Source organism: Bubalus bubalis, chromosome 24 (genome assembly GCF_019923935.1).
Source record: "Bubalus bubalis isolate 160015118507 breed Murrah chromosome 24, NDDB_SH_1, whole genome shotgun sequence".
In the NCBI taxonomy this organism is placed as follows: Eukaryota; Metazoa; Chordata; class Mammalia; order Artiodactyla; family Bovidae; genus Bubalus; species Bubalus bubalis.
Genome location: NC_059180.1, coordinates 19,958,947 through 19,981,301, shown reverse-complemented (window position 1 = coordinate 19,981,301; position 22,355 = coordinate 19,958,947). Strand labels below are relative to the sequence as shown.

The following is a 22,355-nucleotide window of genomic DNA, read 5'->3' as shown; positions in this document are numbered from 1 at the left end:
AGGGGCACAGAGCTCATGGTTTGCCCAGAAATGGGGATATGAATAAGAGGACAGGAGCTAGCCTGAGCTAGGCTAAAAGTTTTTCTGAGTATTGTGAAGATAAGGACACCTAAAAATTTATTCTCCTTCCTTTCCCCATGCCTTCCCAGCTTCCGGGTAGGAGGGTGGGGGGCTCCTGAGCAAGGAAGAGCCTCCAGGTTTCTTCTGGGGTTCCCAGAGCTTTGGGCGAGCAGTGAGTGGGGCACATCCCCTGGTGCCACCTGACCTTGTCCCCCAGCTTAGGGCAGCTTCTCTCTGCCTGTGAGCACCAGGGTCTACAGGTTGACAGTTGGTGATACAGTTCCCTTGATCACATCATTCTCATCCACCACCACGAGTTGGTGACTCCCTGCTTCCACTAGCCTGCTGAGAAAGGTCTCCAGAGCCTCATGCAGGTAGCACTCGAAGCTACATTTAAAGTAATGTGATCGATTTTGAGGGCTTTGACTACAGGCACATCTAGGTTGTGGTAGGTCTTTTATGCTGCCTGATGGATAATATCATTGAAGAAGGAAATGGTAACCCACTCTAGTGTTCTTGCCTGGGAAGTCCCATGGACAGAGAAGCCAGACGGGCTACAGTCCAGAGGATCCCAAAGAGTCGGACATGACCGAAGTGACTTAGCACAGATAACATCAAATGTAGACTAGATGTTCACTACCTGACCTTCCTCATTCACTGGCAGATCCTGTACAGAGATGCCCAGAGCCATGTCTGTGGGGTCATAGTGCAGAACATGGCAATGCTGGCATAGAAGCTAATCTTCTATTAGACTTAGACATGAATTCTGGCTTAAGAACTCAGTGATAAACACTTTGAGGAACTTGAGAATGCACTTGTGGGTGAGGATGTACAAGATGTTGCTTGATTCTGGGTCAACAACTGGCAGCCTGTGGATCTTGTTTTGAATTAATGAAAAGACAGCATTAAACAAGTTGGCATTAGGAGAAATGCAGACAAGTGGTTTAAAGAAGTCCTGTATATACACCTCCTTTCAAGTTTCTATTTTGTATTCTTCCAGCTCATAGCTCTGGAACCAAGGCTGATTTATAGTAATAGTGCAGGATATTGATGAAATTGGTGATAATCCACATGCCCACAAGTCCTTGCTTTTTGGGATCCAGAAAGGGGCAACTTGTATACCTGCAGGGAAGTAGCAAATACAACCAAATTGGAGCTTGTGAGACTCAGGTCATAGCAGCCAGAAACTTTATAAAGGAAGGATATATGCTATTGGTGGATTCTGAGGTCTCTCTCTTTGTTAATTAATTTTGTCTCTTTTTGGCATGCAGGACCTTTGTTGTGGCATATGGGATTTTTCGTTTGGTGTGAGGGCTCTTCCTTGTGGTATGTGGGCTTCTCTCTAGTCGTGGGGCATGGGCTCCAGAACACCTGGGCTCAGCAGCTGCCACGTGTGAGCTCTGTAGTTCTGGCATCTGGGCTTAGTTGCCCCACCACATGTGGGATCTTAGTTCCCTGACCAGAGATCGAACCTGCATCCCCTGTGTTGGAAGATGGATTCTTAACCACTGGACCCCCAGGGAAGTCCTGATTCTGGAGTCTCTTGAGGACGTTCATTTTTCCAGAGTTGGAAACTCTCAAGAAGTGACCATCTCCATTGCAAGAGGCCCTGGCTGGGTTCATTTGCTCTAGGAACCTCACTTTCTTTTTTTTTTTTATTATAAAGGTACTTATTGCTTTGGTGCTTCCCTCATGGCTCAGACTGTGAAGAATCTGCCTGCAATGTGAGAGACCTAGATTCTATCCCTTGGTTGGGAAGATCCCCTGGAAAAGGGAATGGCTACCCCCTCCAGTATTCTTGCCTGGAGAATTCCATGGACAGAGGAGCCTGGCGGGCTACAGTTTGTGGGATCACAAAGACTCAGACACAACTTAGCAACTAAACAACTACAACAACAACAAAATAGATAATGTATTTCCTGTGTTTCACGAAGTTAACTAGTTGCTATTATAGGTACAGTAAGAATTAACTCTGTTTTCTGACCTCCTGAGAATAATATTTTAAGGTAAGTGTTAGTCGTGTCCAGCTCTTTCTGGAACCCATGGGCTGTAGCCCACCAGACTCCTCTGTCCAGGTAAGGAATTGCCTATTCATTGAACACAACTCATTAACTGGAGTTGACTAATGATAGACCAGGGAACAGTCAGGCACAGTGTAGTAAATTATGTTCTGTCATCTTATAATTCTTAATAATTCAGCTGTCACTCTAGACATTTTTGTGTCTTTGGAGAATGGAGAGAAATAAAATTTAGGCTGCTATTACAGACAAGGTAAAAATCTGGGGTGTCGGGGGAAGGAAAGGCTTCACAGAGAAGACTCTAAAATTGGGTGCTGCATGTGAGTGAAAGTTCACGAAGGTGACACGGGGAGAAAGAGAGGGCATTCTAGACAGAAGGAACAAGATGGACACAGATCACAGATGGAAGACATCTTCGCTGGGAATAGAGAGGCTGTGTGCATTTGTGAGAAAGAGTTCAGGAAGGCAGATTGAAGGGGCGGGGTGGGGGCCAGGTAATATGGTGTCCTTAAGAGTTAGACAAGCCTGGGACCAGACTCCTGCTCGGCCTCTAATTAGCTCTGCAATCTCGAGCAAGTACCTCTGTAATATTCATTATTCTCTATGTGTAAATTCATAAAAACAAACTAGTACCTACCTCCTAGGATTACTGTGAGTTTGAAATAAGAGAGTCCATTTAAAATGCTTAAAATGACACTTGATCACGAGGTATCATTTAAGGGCTCAGTCAATAGAAGTGTGCAGTTGCTATTGTTACTGTCTAGTAACAATGTGTGTGTGGGTATACACACTAATAACAATAGTTCTTTTATGTGAATCAAGGGACTAGATTATGAAATGGTTTAGAGACCATGTTTAAGAGTACAGGCTTTTTCTTTTAGGTCGATGTTTCTAAAATGTGGTCAATTAATCTATAAAATTAACAGTCCTCAAGCAGCTTCTATGGCAAAAGCAATGAAAAGATACCTGTTTAAAAATCTTATGAATTTGAAATGGAAGAAAAATTATCAAATACCATTATGCTCTTAATAAGGGTTCACACGTAGAGATGGCTCAAATTGGACAGACTCTTAAGGTGTAGTTAAAACTATTAGGATATCGTTTATTTTAGTTATATCATTGGAATATTATTGTTTATGTGTGGAAAGTTTGCATTTTTTCTTGTTACTCTTGTGTTGTGTTATGACTCTGATTAACAAAAATAGATTAATGACTGAAAAAGTGATTCATTGAAGTGTAAAAGCAATGATAAAAATAGTACAAAAACTACAATTCAGAAGAATAATTAGTGAACAGGATTTCAGGATCTTTTGGAACAAGAGCATCTGTGAACATGATGAATTCACTCAAGCAGCTGAAAGGGAAAGTGTGAATGGGAAGGGTGGCTATGAATATCTAAAAACAGGATTTTATTGAACCAGAGGTTTATTCTCCTCTTGTCTCCAGTGTGCACTCTGTATTAGAAACCTCTGTCAGAATGCTTAGTGATGCTCTCAGTGGTTTTACATCATTCCCAAAACAGAATAACCTGGAGACTTCCCTGGTGGCCCAGTGGTTAAGATTCCTTTTTTTAATGCAGGGGGCATGGGTTCAGGGAACGAAGATCGCACATGCTATGCAGCACAACCAAAAAATAGGCAAATGAAAAAACAAAATAGAATAACTTTATAGGTCAACCTGGAGAAGGAAATGGCACCCCACTCCAGTATTCTTGCCTGGAAAATTCCATAGACAGAGGAGCCTGGTGGGCTACATACAGTCCATGGGGTCACAAAGAGTCGGACACAACTGAGCATGCTTGCCTGTGGGTCAGCCAGTAGTTTTTCCTGAAGCAGGCACAAAATAATATTTTCTGGTATGAAATTGATGTATTTTATTTCTAAATGTGAAGAGGCCAGAACAGTAGCATCCACAGATGAAAGCCATGCTACGGCCAACACGTTTATAAAACTGGCCTCAAACTCGGGACAAATAAAATGCTGGGAGAGGAAGCCAGAGCAGTCACGGGCAAACCTAAAGTCAGAACAGGATGCTGCATAGCGCAAATGACACACAGAGATGTGGAACTCTTCTTATTGTAGTGATGACAGCCAGATTTTGTTTGCAGTTAGTTCAGCCCCTCAGTTGTGTCCGACTCTTTGCGACCCTGTGGACTGCAGCATGCCAGGCTTTCCTGTCCATCGCCAGCTCCTGGAGCTTACTCAAACTCATGTCCATTAACTCAATGATGCCATCCAACCGTCTCATCCTCTGTCGTCCCCTTCTCTTCCTGCATTCAATCTTTCCCAGCATCAGGGGTTTTAAAAAATTTTTTTAATAGTTGAGTAATTTATTTTGTTTTATAGTTAAGTACAACTGTAAAACAAAGCTATATTTTGTTTTATAGTTGAGTAAAACCACAGAAAGGGAAAGATATACTCAACTGAATGCAGAGTTCCACAGAATAGCAAGGAGAGATAAGAAGGCCTTCTTAAATAAACAATGCAAAGAAATACAGGGAAGCAATAGAATGGGAAAGACTAGAGATCTCTTCAAGAAAATTAGAGATATCAAGGGAACATTCATGCAAGAATGGGCACAATAAAGGACAGAAGTGGTGAGGACCTAAGAGAAGCAGAAGAGATTAAGAAGAGGTGGCAAGGATACGCAGAAGAACTGTACAAAAAAGATCTTCATGACCAAGATAATCATGATGATGTGGTCACTTACCTAGAGCCAGTCATCCTGAAGTATGAAATCAAGTGGGCCTTAGGAAGCATCTCTATGAACAAAGCTAGTGGAGGTGATGGAATTCCAGCTGAACTACTTTAAATACTAAAAGATGATGCTGTTAAAGTGCTTCACTCAATGTGGGTTTTCAAACTTGAAATCTCAGCAGTGGTCACAGGACTGGAAAAGGTCAGTGTTCATTCCAGTCCCAAAGAAGAGCAGTGCCAAAGAATGTTCAAACTAACGCACAGTTGTGCTCATTTCACATGCTAGCAAAGTTATGCTCAAAATTCTTCAAGCCAGGCTTCAGCAGTACTTGAATCAAGAACTTCCAGTTGTACAAGCTGAGTTTAGAAAAGGCAGAGGAATCAGAGGTCAAATTGCCAACATTTATTGGATCATGGAGAAAGCAAGGAAATTCCAGAAAAACATCTACTTGTGCTTCATTGACTATGCTAAAGCCTTTGACTGTGGATCAGAACAAACCATGGAAAATTCTTAAAGAGATGGGAATATCAGACCACTTTACTTGTCTCCTAAAATACCTATATGTGGGTCAAGAAGCAACAGTTAGAACCAGACATGAAACAACTGGCTGGTTCAAAATTGGGAGAGGAGTACAACATGGCTGTATATTGCCACCCTGCTTATTTAACTTCTATGCAGAGTGTGTGTGTGTGTGTGTGCGTGTGTGTTAGTCGCTCATTCATGCAGAAATGCTGGGCTGGATGAATCACAAGCTGGAATCAAGATTGCTGGGAGAAGTATCAACATCTCAAATGATGCAGATGATACCACTCTAATTGAAGAAAGTGAAGAGAAACTAAAGAGTCTCTTGATGAGAGCAAAAAGAAGAGTGAAAAAGGTGGCTCAAAACTCAACATTACAAAAATTAAGATCATGCCATCCAATCCTATCACTTCATGGAAAATAGAAGGGAAAAAAATGGAAGCAGTGGCAGATTTTCTTTTCTTGGGCTCTGAAATCACTGAGGACAGTGACTGCAGCCATGAAATTAAAAGATGCTTGCTCCTTGGAAGGAAGACTATGACAAACCTAGACAACGTCTTAAAAAGCGGAGACATCACTTTGCCTACAAAGGGCCATATAATCAGAGCTATGGTTTTTCCAGTAATCACGTATGGTTGTGAGAGTTGAACCATAAAGAAGGCTGAGCACCCAAGAATTGATGCTTTTGAATTGTGGTGCTGGAGACTCTGAAGAGTCCCCTGGACTACAAGGAGATCAAACAGGTCAATCCTAAAGGAAATCAACCCTGAATATTCACTGGAAGGACTGATGCTGAGGCTGAAGCTCCAGTACTTTGGTCACCTGATGGGAAGAGCTGACTCATTGGAAAAGACCTTGATGCTGGGAAAGACTGAAGGCCAAAGGAAAAGGGATGAGGATGAGATGGTTAGATAGCATCACCAACTCAATGGACATGAGTTTGAGCAAACTCCAGGAGACAGTGGAGGACTGAGGAGTCTAGCATGCTGCAGTCCATGGGGTTGGAAAAAGTTGGACATGACTTAATGACTGAACAGGAACAACAACAAAACTGTTAGTGGGAATAGAATAAACCAGCTCTTTGCATCTCTGTGGTACCCATATGAAAGAGAAAGACATACCTTATAATTTTGAATTCTCATTATCATTTCATCTAATATTTTTGTGAGATATGATGCAGATTAGAAGTGTATTTGAGGGCATGCTGATGAAGGACCAGGCATGTCTCCAGCAAAAAGGTTTGGTATGTCAGTATCAACTTTTTTTTTTTTTTTAATATTTATTTGTTTATTTTTTGGCTGCCTCTCGTCTCAGAGGATGAGATGGTTGGATGGCATCACCGACTTGATGGACATGAATTTGAGCAAGCTTCAGGAGTTGGTAATGGACACGGAAGCCTGGCACACTGCAGTCCATGGGGTCGCAAAGAGTCGGACACGACTAAGCGACTGAATTGAACTAAATGGGTCTTAGTTGTGGCAGGCAGACTCAGTAGTTGCGGCTTACAGGTTTAATTGACCATGGGGCATGTTGGATCCTACTTCCCCAACCATGTTGGGACCCATGCCCCCTGCATTGGAAGGCAGATTCTTAACACTGGAGCACCAAGGAAGTTCCTGTATCTATTGTTAAAAAAATGTACAGCCACTTCAAAACCTCACCACTTAAATAATAGGAATTCATTAATCTCATGGGTCTGTTGGCCAGTGGAGTGGTTCTTCTCATCTCAGCTAGGCTTACCCTGGTGTCAGTGACAAGATGTGAGCAGGACCAGCTGTGTATTTTGTGGAGCTCAGAGCAAAATGCTGGGCCCCTTATTTAGACATTATGAAGAATTTTAAAGTAATGACAACAGAACATTAAACCAAGCATGGGATCTTTCTTACCGTAGGACCCTGTGTGACTGCAAAGGCCAAGAACCATGAAGCCAGTCCTAGCTGTGGGTCATCGTGTAGGCAGCTCTGCTGCCCTCAGCTGGGTTCTTCCCTCTGTCTGAGTAGCAGTGTGGCTAGTCTGGGTTAGACTTGGCTGGGACAACAGGGGTAGCTATACTCTGTCCATTTCATCCTTTAGCAGGCTGGCCCAAGCATGTGCATGTGGCAAAGAGACAGGAGGAAGGACAGGCAAGCCCAAACACACAGGCACTTCTCAGGTCTCTGCCTTGTCACATTTGCTGCCGTCCACTGGATCACGAGTGGGCTTCCCAGGGGGCACTAGTGGTAAAGAGACCACCTGTCCATGCAGGTAGACATAAAAGACTCAGATTCGATCCCTGGGTCAGGAAGATCCATGGAGGAGGGCACAGTAACCCACTCCAGTACTCTTGTCTGGGGAATCCCATGTACAGAGGAGCCTGGTAGGCTGCCGTCCATAGGGTTGCACAGAGTCCACATGACTGAAGCAACTTAGCAAGCACACACGCACGCACATTGGGTCACAGCAACTCCTGTGGCCAACCCAGAAGTAGAGGGGGAGGGTGCTACCACACTATGACAAAGGGATGAAGAATTAGGGCCGCTTTTGCCTTGTACCTCCCTCGACTACTCAAAACCAGCTGTATCCGAGTGCTAAGATTGCACACTGTCTTATTTACTAAGAACAGTTAAGAATGGTGATCTTCGCTAAGTGGTGAAGAAGGAACGAAAATTGTTAGCACCATCAAATCTCCACGACAAAGCATATGTCTTTTCCATGAGTCTTGCGAAGAAATGGGTGGCTTGGACTAAAACTGTGTTTCTACCCTAAAATGTGCTGGCTATCCAGGGGGAACATACTCATGTGAAAAACTGAAACAAGGGAGGAGATAAAACTTCTTTATAACACTAATAATGCCAGGAAAACCCAGAAACCAGAAATCATCCTTGTCATTACTGGTGTTGTGAGGAAATGTTATCTCAAAGGTTTCCAGTGGGTGTCAACATGCCATGGGCAATAGGTTGAAAATCTCAAACCTCTCATTTCAACCTCATCAGATATTAAGTGCAGAAGATAACATATCAGGAAATTGAACTGTGATGCAAGAGGCTTTGTCAGCCAACACTGAGTCTTCCCTAACACTTGATTTTTTTTCCATTTTCTGGAGAAAGACATCAGTGACACTGGGCATGTTTAAAAACCATTCAGTGTGCCAGAAAACATGGAGAAATTCTTTCCTGAGCCGAACCCAAACAGAAAACTTTAGAAATGCATTTGTATCTGTCATCCAAGTTAAAACATCCAAGGACATCCCTGGTGGTCCAGTGGTTGAGAATCTGCCTGCCAAGGCAAGGGACATGGGTTTGATCCCTGGGCAGAGAAGATCCCACATGCCGACTAGGGCAACTAGGGGCACGAGGGGCAACTAGGCTGGTGCCCCACAGCTAATGAGCTCGAGTTCTAGAGCCCACATGCCGCAACTACTAAAACGTGCAACCTAGAGTCCATGCTTCCAAACGAGAAAAGCCATGGCAATGAGCAGGCCATGCACGGCAGCTAGAGAGTAGCCCCTCCTCCCCGCAGCGAGAGAAAGCCCATGTGCAGCAGAGAAGACCCAGCACAGCAAAAAATAATAAATATTTTTAGAAATCCAACCATACAGCCTTTGACTTAACTGCTTGTAAAACTGGCCTTCAGTGAGAGACTTCACCACTGTTTCTAGGTATATGTCCCCATCCAAATACACACAGCACAGTATGTAGGGCCACCAAGCATTTGCCACCCATCATTCTTAGTTACGGGCTTCCCAGGTGGCACTAGTGGTAAAGAATCGGCCTGTCAATGCAGGCGATGCAGGTTAGATCCCTGGGTCAGGGAGATCCCCTGCAGTAGGAAATGGCAATCCACTCCGGCATTCTTGCCTGGGAAATCCCATGGACAGAAGAGCCTGGCAGGGTACAGCGCATGGGGTCTCAAAGAGTTGACTATGACTGAGTGACTGAGCATGCATGCATTTGTAGTTTTGCTTTCTAATTTAGTAGAGCAAGATAAATGGAATCTGTCATTAACCCAGATACATATATACATGTGTATATTATGTCTAGACCATTCAGGTATGACCTAAATCAAATCCCTTATGATTATACAGTGGAAGTGAGAAATAGATTTAAGGGACTAGATCTGATAGACAGAGTACCTGAAGAATTATGGACAGAGGTTCGTGACATTGTACAGGAGATGGGGATCAAGACTATCCCCATGAAAAAGAAATGCAAAAAAGCAAAATGGCTGTCTGGGGAGGCCTTACAAATAGCTGTGAAAAGAAGAGAAGCAAAAAGCAAAGGAGAAAAGGAAAGATATAAGCATCTGAATGCAGAGTTCCAAAGAATAGCAAGGAGAGATAAGAAAGCCTTCCTCAGCGATCAATGCAAAGAAATAGAGGAAAACAACAGAATGGGAAAGACTAGAGATCTCTTCAAGAAAATTAGAGATACCAGGGGAACATTTCATGCAAAGATGGGCTCGATAAAGGACAGAAATGGTATGGACCTAACAGAAGCAGAAGATATTAAGAAGAAGTGGCAAGAATACACAGGAGAACTGTACAAAAAGATCTTCATGACCCAGATAATCATGATGGTGTGATCACTGACCTAGAGCCAGACATTCTGGAATGTGAAGTCAAGTGGGCCTTAGAAAGCATCACTACGAACAAAGCTAGTGAAGGTGATGGAATTCCAGTGGAGCTATTTCAAATCCTGAAAGATGATGCTGTGAAAGTGCTGCACTCAATATGCCAGCAAATTTGGAAAACTCAGCAGTGGCCGCAGGACTGGAAAAGGTCAGTTTTCATTCCAATCCCAAAGAAAGGCAATGCCAAAGAATGCTCAAACTACCGCACAATTGCACTCATCTCACACACTAGTAAAGTAATGCTCAAAATTCTCCAAGCCAGGCTTCAGCAATACGTGAACCATGAACTTCCAGATGTTCCAGCTGGTTTTAGAAAAGGCAGAGAAACCAGAGATCAAATTGCCAACATCCGCTGGATCATCAAAAAAGCAAGAGAGTTCCAGAAAAACATCTATTTCTGCTTTATTGACTATGCCAAAGCCTTTGACTGTGTGGATCACAATAAACTGTGGAAAATTCTGAAAGAGATGGGAATACCAGACCACCTGACCTGTCTCTTGAGAAACCTATATGCAAATCAGGAAGCAACAGTTAGAACTGAACATAGAACAACAGACGGGTTCCAAATAGGAAAAGAAGTACGTCAAGGCTGTATATTGTCACCCTGCTTATTTAACTTCTATGCAGAGTACATCATGAGAAACACTGGGCTGGAAGAAGCACAAGCTGGAATCAAGATTGCTGGGAGAAATATCAATAACCCCAGATATGCAGATGACACCACCCTTATGGCAGAAAGTGAAGAGGAACTCAAAAGCCTCTTGATGAAAGTGAAAGAGGAGAGTGAAAAGTTGGCTTAAAGCTCAACATTCAGAAAACGAAGATCATGGCATCTGGTCGCATCACTTCATGGGAAATAGATGGGGAAACAGTGGAAACAGTTTCAGACTTTATTTTTTATTTTTTACTTTGAATTTTGTGATTTTTGGCCCAAATACATATTTTGTGCCTTGTTTGTAAACAGAAAGAAAGATATTGTTAATGATTTACCCCTGATTGGCCCGGACTTTTCTTTAAGGAATGTCCAATTAAAGCTATAAATGCAAGAACACTCGTTGGGCTCCAAAATCACTGCAGATGGTGATTGCAACCATGAAATTAAAAGATGCTTACTCCTTGGAAGGAAAGTTATGACCAACCTAGATAGCATATTGAAAAGCAGAGACATTACTTTGCCAACAAAGGTCCGTCTAGTCAAGGTTATGGTTTTTCCAGTGGTCATGTATGGATGTGAGAGTTGGACTGTGAAAAAGCTGAGTGCCGAAGAATTGATGCTTTTGAACTGTGGTGCTGAAGAAGACTCTTGAGAGTCCCTTGGACTGCAAGGAGATCCAACCAGTCCATCCTAAAGGAGATCAGCCTGGGATTTCTTTGGAAGGACTGATGTTGAAGCTGAAACTCCAGTCCTTTGGCCATCTCATGCGAAGAGTTGACTCATTGGAAAAGACCCTGATGCTGGGAGGGATGGGGGGCAGGAGAAGAAGGGGACGACAGAGGATGAGATGGCTGGATGGCATCACCGACTCGATGGACATGAGTTTGGGTGGACTCCGGGAGTTAGTGATGGATAGGGAGGCCTGGCGTGCTGCGATTCATGGGGTCGCAAAGAGTCGGACAGGACTGAGTGACTGAACTGAACTGAACTGAAGGATTGATTGCAAATAATAGTATCCTTTTTGCTGATTTGTTATTCCTCACCATTCTACCTTTGCTATTTCAACTTTCTATCCAAACTGTGGATCTGAGTATATTTGAATCGTTCTTTTTAGTAAGCCTGGTATATGGCACAATCTAAACTCTTGCTACCTGTTATCCAAAATTCAGGTACCAAGTGTATGTATCCCTTGCTGTATGAACTTGATTTCCAAACTCAAGGTCAGGAGATAAATAGGTTTGATAACATGGGATACTTGAATACTATTAATTTTGTTATATATTAATTTTATTATTTAAAATTTTCGTGAATGTTTACCTAAAATTGGAGGTTTTCATATGTTCCAGGCAGCTAATAAATAGTTATTAAACACTGAAAATTTAAGGAATACACCTTTCCTTTAGGGATCACTGAAAGAGATTTTAAATAGAGGGGAAAATATAATCAGATCTGCATTTTCAGATTATTCAGGAAAATAGTGTTGAGTTTGGGAGTTGGGGACTTCCCAGATGGTCCAGTGGTTAGGAATCCACCTGCCAACGCAGGGGACACGGTTTGATCCTGGTCCAGGAAGATCCAACACGCTGCGGAGCACCTAAGCTTGGGCGCCACAGTTACTAAGCTCGCATGCCACAGCTACTAAAGCCTGCATGCGTAGAGCCTGTGCTCCAAACAAGAGAAGCCACTGCAATGGGAAGCCTATGTTCTGTAACTAGAGAGTAGGCCCTGCTCACTGCTACTAGGGAAAGCCCACATGCAGCAACAGAGACCTAGCACAGCTGTAAATCAATTAATTAAAATAAGTAAACAAATGAAGGTACCTGTGTTCCCCCCAAAAAACTTGATACTGGCCGACTTTATTTTTTCTACAAACATGCAGGAACCTACTGAACAGAGCTTGTGTTGGAGGATACAAGAATGGAAAGATTGCAATGGGGGTCTATTGTCCCGAGTCCAGCCTCATGGAAGTGACCACTATTCAAACAAATTACCCAACGATTAAATCACAATTGTGTTAAGTCCTGATGAAGAATCAGGAGTGGCTCTGAGAGATGGCACGGAGATAGAAACCGTTCTTAGAGAAAGGTGAGACATGAAGGTGAGAGAGGAAGGAGATGAAAGATGATTCCAGTTTTCTGGTTTAGAGCCTGAGGTTATTGACAGAAAAAGGAGGGCGGATTTAAGAGGAAGTGATTTGCCATCTGTTGATAATTAAGTGATGTGCTGTGCTGTGCTATGCTTAGTCATTCAGTCGTGTCCTTCTTTTCTCGACCTATAGCCCACCAGGCCCCTCTGTCCATGGGGATTTTTCAGGCAAGAATACTGGATTGGATTGTCCTCCTCCAGGGGATCTTCCCGACCCAGGAATCAAACTCAGGTCTCCCACATTGCAGGAGAATTCTTTACCATCTGTGCCACTAAGTGAAGGACATGATGAATTTGAACTGCCTCTGAGATATGCAGGATAGTTGTCCAGAAGGCAGGTGTGTATTTAAATATGGAGAGAGAAATCTGAGCTGCAGGTACATATTTGGGGATACAGGATGGACTGGTAGCTATGGAGACTGACTCAGCTTGTCCACTATCCTTAATAGCTTCTCCTCTGGCCTCAGTCAAGGCTATAGACAACTGTTTCTGCACGGCAAGATATTTTTTTCAACCAGCTTCCATCTCTTAACTTCCACTTTGAACCTCCCTACTTTGGTTTAGTCTTTATTGTTTTCTCTTGCCTCGAATCTATATATTTCCCTTATGGAATTTTTTTTTTTTCTTTTTGGTTGCTCAACTTCCATTCACTCTACTTCTGCCAACAGCTTCTGGGTTTTGCTTGAGGCTTCACCTTCCCCCACCACTCTAATCCTATTAGTTCTGGTAATACTGATTCCACTGTGAATCTGGGGCAGGAGAGTCTATACCTGTGAAAGAGCCCTGGCTAACCAAAGTGTCCTGGTGATAGTGATTACCTCAGGGTTGATCGCATGATCAGAGTAGGAAAATAAAAAAGAGATGCCATGAAAGCTTTGCTGAGACTTCTGGCAGAAAGTCAGGGGTGCTTTCCCTCTTAATGTAAACCTAAAGGGATATAATGGTAACATTTCTACGATAGTCTTATAGCCACAAGGATTTTGAGAACAGAGCAAATACAGTGAGAGGAACATGAGAATGAAGAAAATGAATCTTGGTGATCTTGCTGAATTCCGTCTCCTACTTAGGGAATTTAACCCGTTGACCTTGATTATGATTACTGTTTCCTCCTATTTAATTTCTTTATTTTTATTCTTTTAATACAGTGATTCTCACATACATAAGTCTGACCCCATCCCACAGATTCTAATTCATTTGGTCTGCGGTGTGCTCTGGCCATTAGCATTTTTTTAATTAATTTGTATTGGAGTATAGTTGCTTTACAATGTTGTGCTAGTTTCTACTGTACAGCAAAGTGTATCAGCTGTACATGTACCTATCTCTCTCTTTTTTTATTTCTTTCCCATTTAGGTCACTACAGAGCATTGAGTAGAGTTCCCTGTGCTATATAGTAGGTTCTCATTAGTTATCTCTTTTATACACAGTATCAATAGTGTATATACATCAATCCCAGTCTCCCAATTCCGGAAAAGGCAATGGCACCCTACTCCAGTACTCCTGCCTGGAAAATCCCATGGATGGAGGAGCCTGGTAGGCTGCAGCCCGTGGGGTCACTAAGAGTCAGACACCACTGAGCGACTTCACTTTCACTTTTCACTTTCATGCATTGGAGAAGGAAATGGCAGCCCACTCCAGTGTTCTTGCCTGGAGATTCCCAGGGACGGGGGAGCCTGGTGGGCTGCCGTCTATAGGGTCACACAGAGTCGGACACAACTGAAGCGACTTAGCAGCAGCAGCAGTCTCCCAATTCATCTCACGGCACCTTCCCCCTTGGTATCCATGTTTGTTCTCTATGTCTGTGTCTCTATTTCTACTTTGCAAATAAGATCATCTATACCATTTTTCTAGATTCCACATATATGTATTAATATGTGATACATTTTTCTCTGACTTATTTCATTCTGTATGACAGTCTCTAGGTCCATCCACATCTCTACAAATGACCCAATTTCATTCCTTTTTATGGCTGAGTAAAGAGCCTCTTGATGAAAGTGAAAGAGGAGAGTATAAAGGTTGGCTTAAAGCTCAACATTCAGAAAACGAAGATCATGGCATCTGATCCCATCACTTCATGGGAAGTAGATGGGGAAACAGTGGAAACAGTGTCAGACTTTATTTTGGGGGGCTCCAAAATCACTGCAGATGGTGATTGCAACCATGAAATTAAAAGACGCTTACTCCTTGGAAGGAAAGTTATGACCAACCTAGATAGCATATTAAAAAGCAGAGACATTACTTTGCCAACAAAGGTCCATCTAGCCAAGGCTATGGTTTTTCCAGTGGTCATGTATGGATGTGAGAGATGGACTGTGAAGAAAGCTGAGTGCCGAAGAATTGATGCTTTTGAACTGTGGTATTGGAGAAGACTCTTGAGAGTCCCTAGAACTGCAAGGAGATCCAACCGATCCATTCTAAAGGATATCAGTCCTGGGTGTTCATTGGAAGGACTGATGCTGAGGCTGAAACTCCAGTACCTTGGCCACCTCATGCGAAGAGTTGACTCATTTGAAAAGACCCTGATGCTGGGAGGGATTGGGGGCAGGAGGAGAAGGGGATGACAGAGGATGAGATGACTGGATGGCATCACCGACTTGATGGACACGAGTTTGAGTGAACTCCAGGAGTTGGTGGACAGGGAGGCCTGGCATGCTGCGATTCATGGGGTCACAAAGAGTTGGACACGACTAAGCGACTGAACTGAACTGAACTGAATATTCTCTTGTGTACATGTCCCACATCTTCTTTATCCATTCCTCTGTTGATGGCCATTTAGTGGCCTTTGGTATTTTTAAAACTTTCCCATGTTGTGTATGTAGTCAGGTTTGAGAATTCCACATCTAGCAGTCACTCTTGATTTTTTTTTAATGTTTTATTGTAAAATACCATATGTACAGAAATATAAGACACTCAGGAAAAAAACATAAAGCAAGCAAAACACAATTTTACCTTGAGAAATGAAATATTACTGGTACCCCAGAGCCTCCTGCATGCCCCATTTCAGTTCATCTTAAATCTCCTGCCAGATATCTTCTCTCAGTACCTAGGCTCACTCTGTTTCTTCGGCATCCCTGGAGCAATTCAAGCCATAACCTGCTTTCAAACTCCTTCCTGCCCTCACTCCAATGTTGAAGTCTTATGAAATTCTAGTTCCAGGTCTTAATTTTTCTCACAGTACACATGTCTACATTTACTTAGATATAGACATAAGTTTTCCTAGTGTTTTTATTTTTATTTTCTTTTAATTTGGCTGTAGCACATGGCATGTGGGATCTAGTTCCTTGACTAGGGATCAAACCCATGCCATCTGCATTAGAAGGTGAAGTCTTAACCATTGAACCGCCAGGGAAGTCCTCAGTGTTTTCAGACGGCGTGTTTCTTGTATCCACCACTCCTTTCCCTAGAATTTGCAGCGTTGGAAGCTGGAGCTTCCAAATGAGAACCTCTGTTCTTATTCCAGGAGCCGGTTTCTGAGATTTTAAGGGATGGGGTAACTGTACTGCCTGACTAGGTAGTACATTTATATTCGAAGAGGACAGGTATTCTCTCCTTCTTAGTAGGCATTGTGTATTCTTGGGGGCACTGCTCGCCTTCTGCGGCTCCTGGAATTATTCAGAAGTGTTCTACTTTGGAGAGCTAGCTAGGTAGCTGTGACAGGGCCAGGCACCAGAAATAGCCTTTCCTCTTCCTCCCCGACCTCGGTCCCTATTGTTTTGGAAGCCCTTTAAGAAGGGCTCTGCTTCCCGATCCAGGCCAGCCCTCAAGTTCAGAGCCTTCTCTAGGAAAGTTATTTATTCCTTTGTTCAGAAAGTAGTCCTGGGGTCTTTATCCTGGGAACTTTCTCTGCCTGGAGCTGTCAACTAGAGGGCAGTGTCTGATCCAGCCAGGCCAAATGCAGCCTGGTACTTAATTACCTTAACAACCGTAGGGGGGCCTCTCTCTCTCTTCATATTTGCTTATTCTAATCTTGGCTTTCCCCCTGGCTTCCTTGGGAAGAGCTGCTTTTCCTCAGCAGTGTTTAGTGTCAAGTTTTCTCTACCCTAGTCTTGCCCTTGATTGCAAACTTTATAGAGTCTTACAGGAATTCTTCATCATTTCTTTCTTTGTAAAAAATATTTATTGGACTGCTCCAGGTCATATTTGCAGCATAGGGGATCTTTAGTTGTGGCATGCAAACTCTTAATTACAGCATGTAGGCTCTAGTTCCCCAACCAGGGATCAAACCCCAGCTCCTGCATTGGGAATGTGGAGTCTTAGCCACTGGACCACCAGGGAAGTCCCTTCTTCATCATTTTTGATTTAATAATAGGACTCTTTCTTGTTTTTTGGCAATTATATATGCAAAATTTTCCAGACTATATAAATATTTTACATAAATAATACATATTAAGTATACATAATTTTGTATATATGAATAATTTTGTATATATCAATAATATTTTTCTGTCATTTTAGTGGAATTTGGGAGCACGGGAAGTAGATATCTGTGCTGAGAAAATAAAATAGTGCAACTGGCATAAGATGGCATCTTATAAGGAGTAGCTGTACTTTTAACACTACATTTGGGCCTTAATGCATACAGGAGTATGCTACAGTTACATATATATATATATATATATATATATATTTTTTTTTTTTTTTTCCCGGCTGTGCTGGATCTTCCTTGCTACGTGCAGGCTTTCTCTAGTTGCAGCGAGTAGGGGCTACTCTTTGTCGGGGTACTCGGGCTTCTCATTGCAGTGACTTCTCTTGTTGCAGAGCACAGGCTCTAGGCACACAGGTTCAGTGATTGTGGCATCAGGCTTAGTTGCTCCATGGCATATGGAATCTTCTTGGAGCAGAGATGAAACCCATGTCCACTGTAGTGGCTGACAGATTCTTAACCACTGCACCACCAGGGAAGTCCAGTTACTTCTATATTAACTAATGCTCAGCTTGCTAAGGGCTTCCCATGGCTCAGTTTGGTGAAGAATCCGCCTGCAATGTGGGAGACCTGGGTTCGATCCCTGGGTTGGGAAGATCCCCTGGAGAAAAGAATGGCTACCCTCTCAAGTATTCTGGCCTGGAGAATTCCATGGACTGTATAGTACATGGGGTTGCAAAGACTTGGACATGACTAAGTGACTTTCACTTTTACAACTTGCAAAATTTGTAAATCTAGAAACCCAATTTTCCCTAAGCCTTTAACATATGACTCACAGATAATATTGTTGTATTTATAAGTCTAGCTTTATCTTATCTAAAGTTAATGACTAATTTTCATTTGTTCTTATATCAATGCTAAATTAGCATGTAAATTTGACATAGTAAATGTTCCTAAATATTTAACATCATTTACAAACTTGATTAATAACATTTCCGTAGCTTTGGCATTTTAACCACAATTACAGATTTGATTCTCTTCAGTGCTTCAAACGTCTGACAAGGCAGACTTATAAATGGAATAAATAAAATTGCTAAGCGCTGAAACACTGTTTACAGACCTAATAAATCTGAAGTTATTTACTAATCCAGAAGTTTTTTAACATTCAGTTTTAGTCTGAGTCAATCAAATTCTCTTAAATATTTTTAATTAAAGTCACAAATCTTCTTAAATCAATCAAATTCTCTTAAGCTAACATTCTGCCTACTTCACCTGTTTGTAGCCTGGCAACTGAAGGCAGCAGAGGAAAAACATGCACGATTAAGCTTATTGGTTTTGCTTTAAATTTATGTCCACAAATCTCCAGTAAGTCCCTGGTACTGCTTCTAATATTAAATTTCCCCAATATATTTACTCTCCTGTATTCCCAAGTAGCTTTTTTTTTTTCTTTAAGGGCAGGGTGGTTATTTATTAGCCTTTTTTCACCTTTTAAAAATTATTTCTTTATTTTTTATTTTTTTGGCTGCACCGTGTGGCTTGTGGGATCTCAGTTCCCCAACCAGGGTCTGAACGGCAGCAGTGAAAGCCCAGAATCCTAACCGCTAGGCTACTAGGGAATTCCCTCAAACTATTATTATTTTTAATTATGGCAAAGTACATCTAACATAAAATTGACCATCTTAACCATTTTTTCAAGTGTCTCAGATAACTTTTCACAATTTGTCTCTCCCTACTCTCCGTGGATGATCTCATTCACTCTGTAATTGTAAATATTGGGAGCAATTAGAAAAGAATGATTTTGTTTTCTTCCCACTGCCAGATTTGCCAGCTTGTCTACATCTGTGCCCTTTCAAGCTGCTCTCCTTGTCTAATAGTGGAAGAACTGTTTATGCCAATCTCTCCACCAAGCCTTGGATCCCGTCCCCCTCACCTGCTCAAGGACTCCGCACCCAATATTATCCCCATCCTCTTCCTCATCAGCTTTTCCTTCTACTCATCCTTTCCATGGAGAAGGCAATGGCAACCCACTCCAGTACTCTTGCCTGGAAAAGCCCATGGACGGAGGAGCCTGGTGGGCTGCAGTCCATAGGGTGGCTAAGAGTTGGACACCACTGAGCAACTTCACTTTCACTTTTCACTTTCATGCATTGGAGAAGGAAATGGCAACCCACTCCAGTGTTCTTGCCTGGAGAATCCCAGGGACGGGGGAGCCTGGTGGACTGCTGTCTATGGGGTCGCCCAGAGTCGGACACGACTGAATCGACTTAGGAGCAGCAGCAGCAGCAGCAGCAGCAGCATCCTTTCCATCAGCATGCCAGAGTGCTGTCTTTAGGCTTTTCCTTTCCTTCCAGCTGCTACCCCATTATGGGAAAAGTTCCTTCAAAGGCCTGTCCACACTGTTTTCTCACCACTTTACTCCATATTCTCCATTCTCTCTTTGTGTGTGCTCAGTCATGTCTGATTCTTGGCAACCCTATGGACTGTAGCCTGCCAGGCTCTCCTGTCCATGGGATTCTCCAGGCAAGAATATCGGAGTGGGATGCCATTCCCTTCTCCAGGGGATCTGCCTGACCCTGGAGTTGAATTCTCATCTCTCGCATCTCTTGTATTGACAGGCAGGGTTCTTTACCACTGGCGCCACCTGGGAAGCCCCCATTCTCTTTTTAACCTACTCCAATACTGCCCCCAAGCCGCATGCTTTATAGCAGTGGTCCCCAGCTCTTTTGGCGCCAGAGACTGGTTTTGTGGAAGACAGTTTTTTCACAGACGGGGGTGGGGGATGGTTTCAGGATGATTCAAGTGCATTACATTTATTGTGCACTTTATTTTGATTATTATTACATTGTGATATGTAATGAGATAATTATACACCTCACCATAATGCAGAATCCATGGGATCCCTGAGCTTGTTTTCCTGCAACTAGACAGTCCCTTCTGGGGGAGATGGGAGACAGTGACACCCAAAGTGTGTTGCTTATGTCCAGTCTACTTTATAATTTTGTTTTGGTTTTTGTCACTGCGGAAAACCCTGCTTCACAAAGATAGGATGTTGAAAACAGAAGCAGGTCTTTCAGTGCTTTTATGGCATCTCAGGATATTCCGCCTTGACTTTAATCCAGAATGTGTGGAGATTTGAAGTTGTCTCAGACATGCTTTTCAGGCCATCATCATTTGCCATCTCAAGCAGTTGATCCTCTTCTAGCACAGGCAAAGTTGATTCACCTGGCTTATTCACAAATAGGTCCCGGACCCATTCCTTCTCACTGCAGGGATCTTATGTGGTTCTCTTTTGAAAGCTGACATAGGTGATCCGACAAGAGGTGAGCTCAGGCAGTGATCCGAGTAATGGGGAGCAGCTGTAAATACAGATGAAACCTGGCTCTCTTGCCCGCCACTCACCTCCTGCTGTTCGGCCTGGTTCCTAACAGGCCACAGACTGGTACCTGGTGGGGACCCCTGCTTTAGAGGACCGTGCTCAGATCCCCCTTTGGCTTTGCCCCTCCCCACAAGGGGAACACAAACCCCTGGATTTGCCCCCTTCCTTGACCTCACTCAGGATGCCTAGGACCATGTCTCAGCAGTCCCACACCAGTTCCCAGGGCCTGTGAAGGGCTGTTCCCCAAATCACAGGGATGCAGTGTGTGTTTCTCCATGCCTCAGAGATGGCTGTTGGCCAGGGAGGAGGGTTGGGGAAGCAAGTGTAGGTAAAATTGGACATTCAGTCTGAAGGGAGGGAAGAAAAAGGGGAAGGGGAGCAGGTCAGGGGCTAAGTTCTCTTTATACCAGTTCATTCTGATAAGGAACTCAAGGAAGTGGAGAATTCTAAGTCTGAACCTTGCCTGCCAATATATAATGAATACAATAATATTTTATTTAGCAGTTTGTTTCATTGATATTATTTAAATATTTAGATCTGTGATGAGTAGACCTCCACTTGTACTTTTGACCCCACGAATGCCCACTCCGGTCAGCCCCATGGAAGCTCTCTAGTGAAGGTCACTGATAACCAGCAGTTTGCCAACCCAGTGGCCATGTCTTCTTCAACCTCTCTGCAGCTTCTGACACAATGATTCACTTTCTCCTTGGTCTGCCTCCTGTTCCCTCTCCATCCATTCATTTGTTCCTCCCCTTCTTCCCACTTACCATAAATATGCCCCACAGTTCAACATCACTCCACTTAAATTCTTTCCTTTGTTACCTGAGGTCTCATGTCTGTAAATACCAGCTGCTGCTGCTAAGTCACTTCAGTCGTATCTGACTCTGTGACCCCATAGTCAGCAGCCCACCAGGCTCCTCCATTCCTGGGATTCTCCAGGCAAGAATACTGGAGTGGGTTGCCATTTCCCCCTCCAATGCATGCATGCATACTAAATCGTTTTAGTCGTGTCTGACTCTATGCGACCCCAGGGACAGCAGCCCACCAGGCTCCTCTGTCCATGGAATTCTCCAGGCAAGAATACTGGAGCTGGTAATACTCTCCGGTAAATACCAGCTACGGCCTTATAATGCGCTCCTCGTCTCCCTGCTCATCACCTCCACTTGGGTATCTAAGAGGGACCCCACAGTTTACATATCCAAATTAGAATTCTTTATTTCCCTTACTAAACCTGTCCCCTCTCACCCCAATCCCTCCAATATCTTTCCATCATCCACCCAGATATTTAATCCGAAGTGCTAGATGTTTTTCCTAATTTCTCATTACCTGACATCCCACACCAATCAACCCATATGGAAGATATTTGGCTCTGTCATCGTAACCTATCTTCAAACTATTCACTTCTCTTCAATTACACTGCTACCATCCTCTTCCGAGACGGTATCATCTTTCACCTTTAAGGGGCCTCTCATCTGGCTGGCCTGCCCCATGCGTGCCCCTCCTCATTACAGACTATGAATTCTTTTCATTTTGTTTGTTTGCTTCTGGCCAAACCTCATGGGCTTGTGGGATCTTAGTTTCCTGACCAGGAATTGAACTTGGATCCCTGGCAGTGAAAGCGCTGAGTCCTAACCACTGGACCACCAGGGAATTCCCAACAGACTATGAATTCTTACAGTAGCCCCAATGGGCTTTTAAAGCTCATAAACCAGACCACACAATTCCCTTGTTCAAAACCTCCCAAAAAATTCCTTTCACAGTAAAAATAAAACCCAAGGACTTCACTGGTGGTCCAGTGGTTAAGAATCCTCCTTCCAATGCAGGGAGAATGGGTTTGATCCCTGGACAGGGAAGCTCAGTTGGTGAAAAATCTACATGCAATGCAGGAGACCCCAGTTCAAGTCCTGGGTTGGG

General features: G+C 43.2%; 1 pseudogene; it reads right to left on the bottom strand.

Annotated features, from left to right (window-relative positions):
- Window positions 1-278: 278 nt before the first annotated feature.
- On the bottom strand, window positions 279-21,931 carry LOC102413211 (annotated as a pseudogene).
- Between the last annotated feature and the right edge of the window lie 424 nt (window positions 21,932-22,355).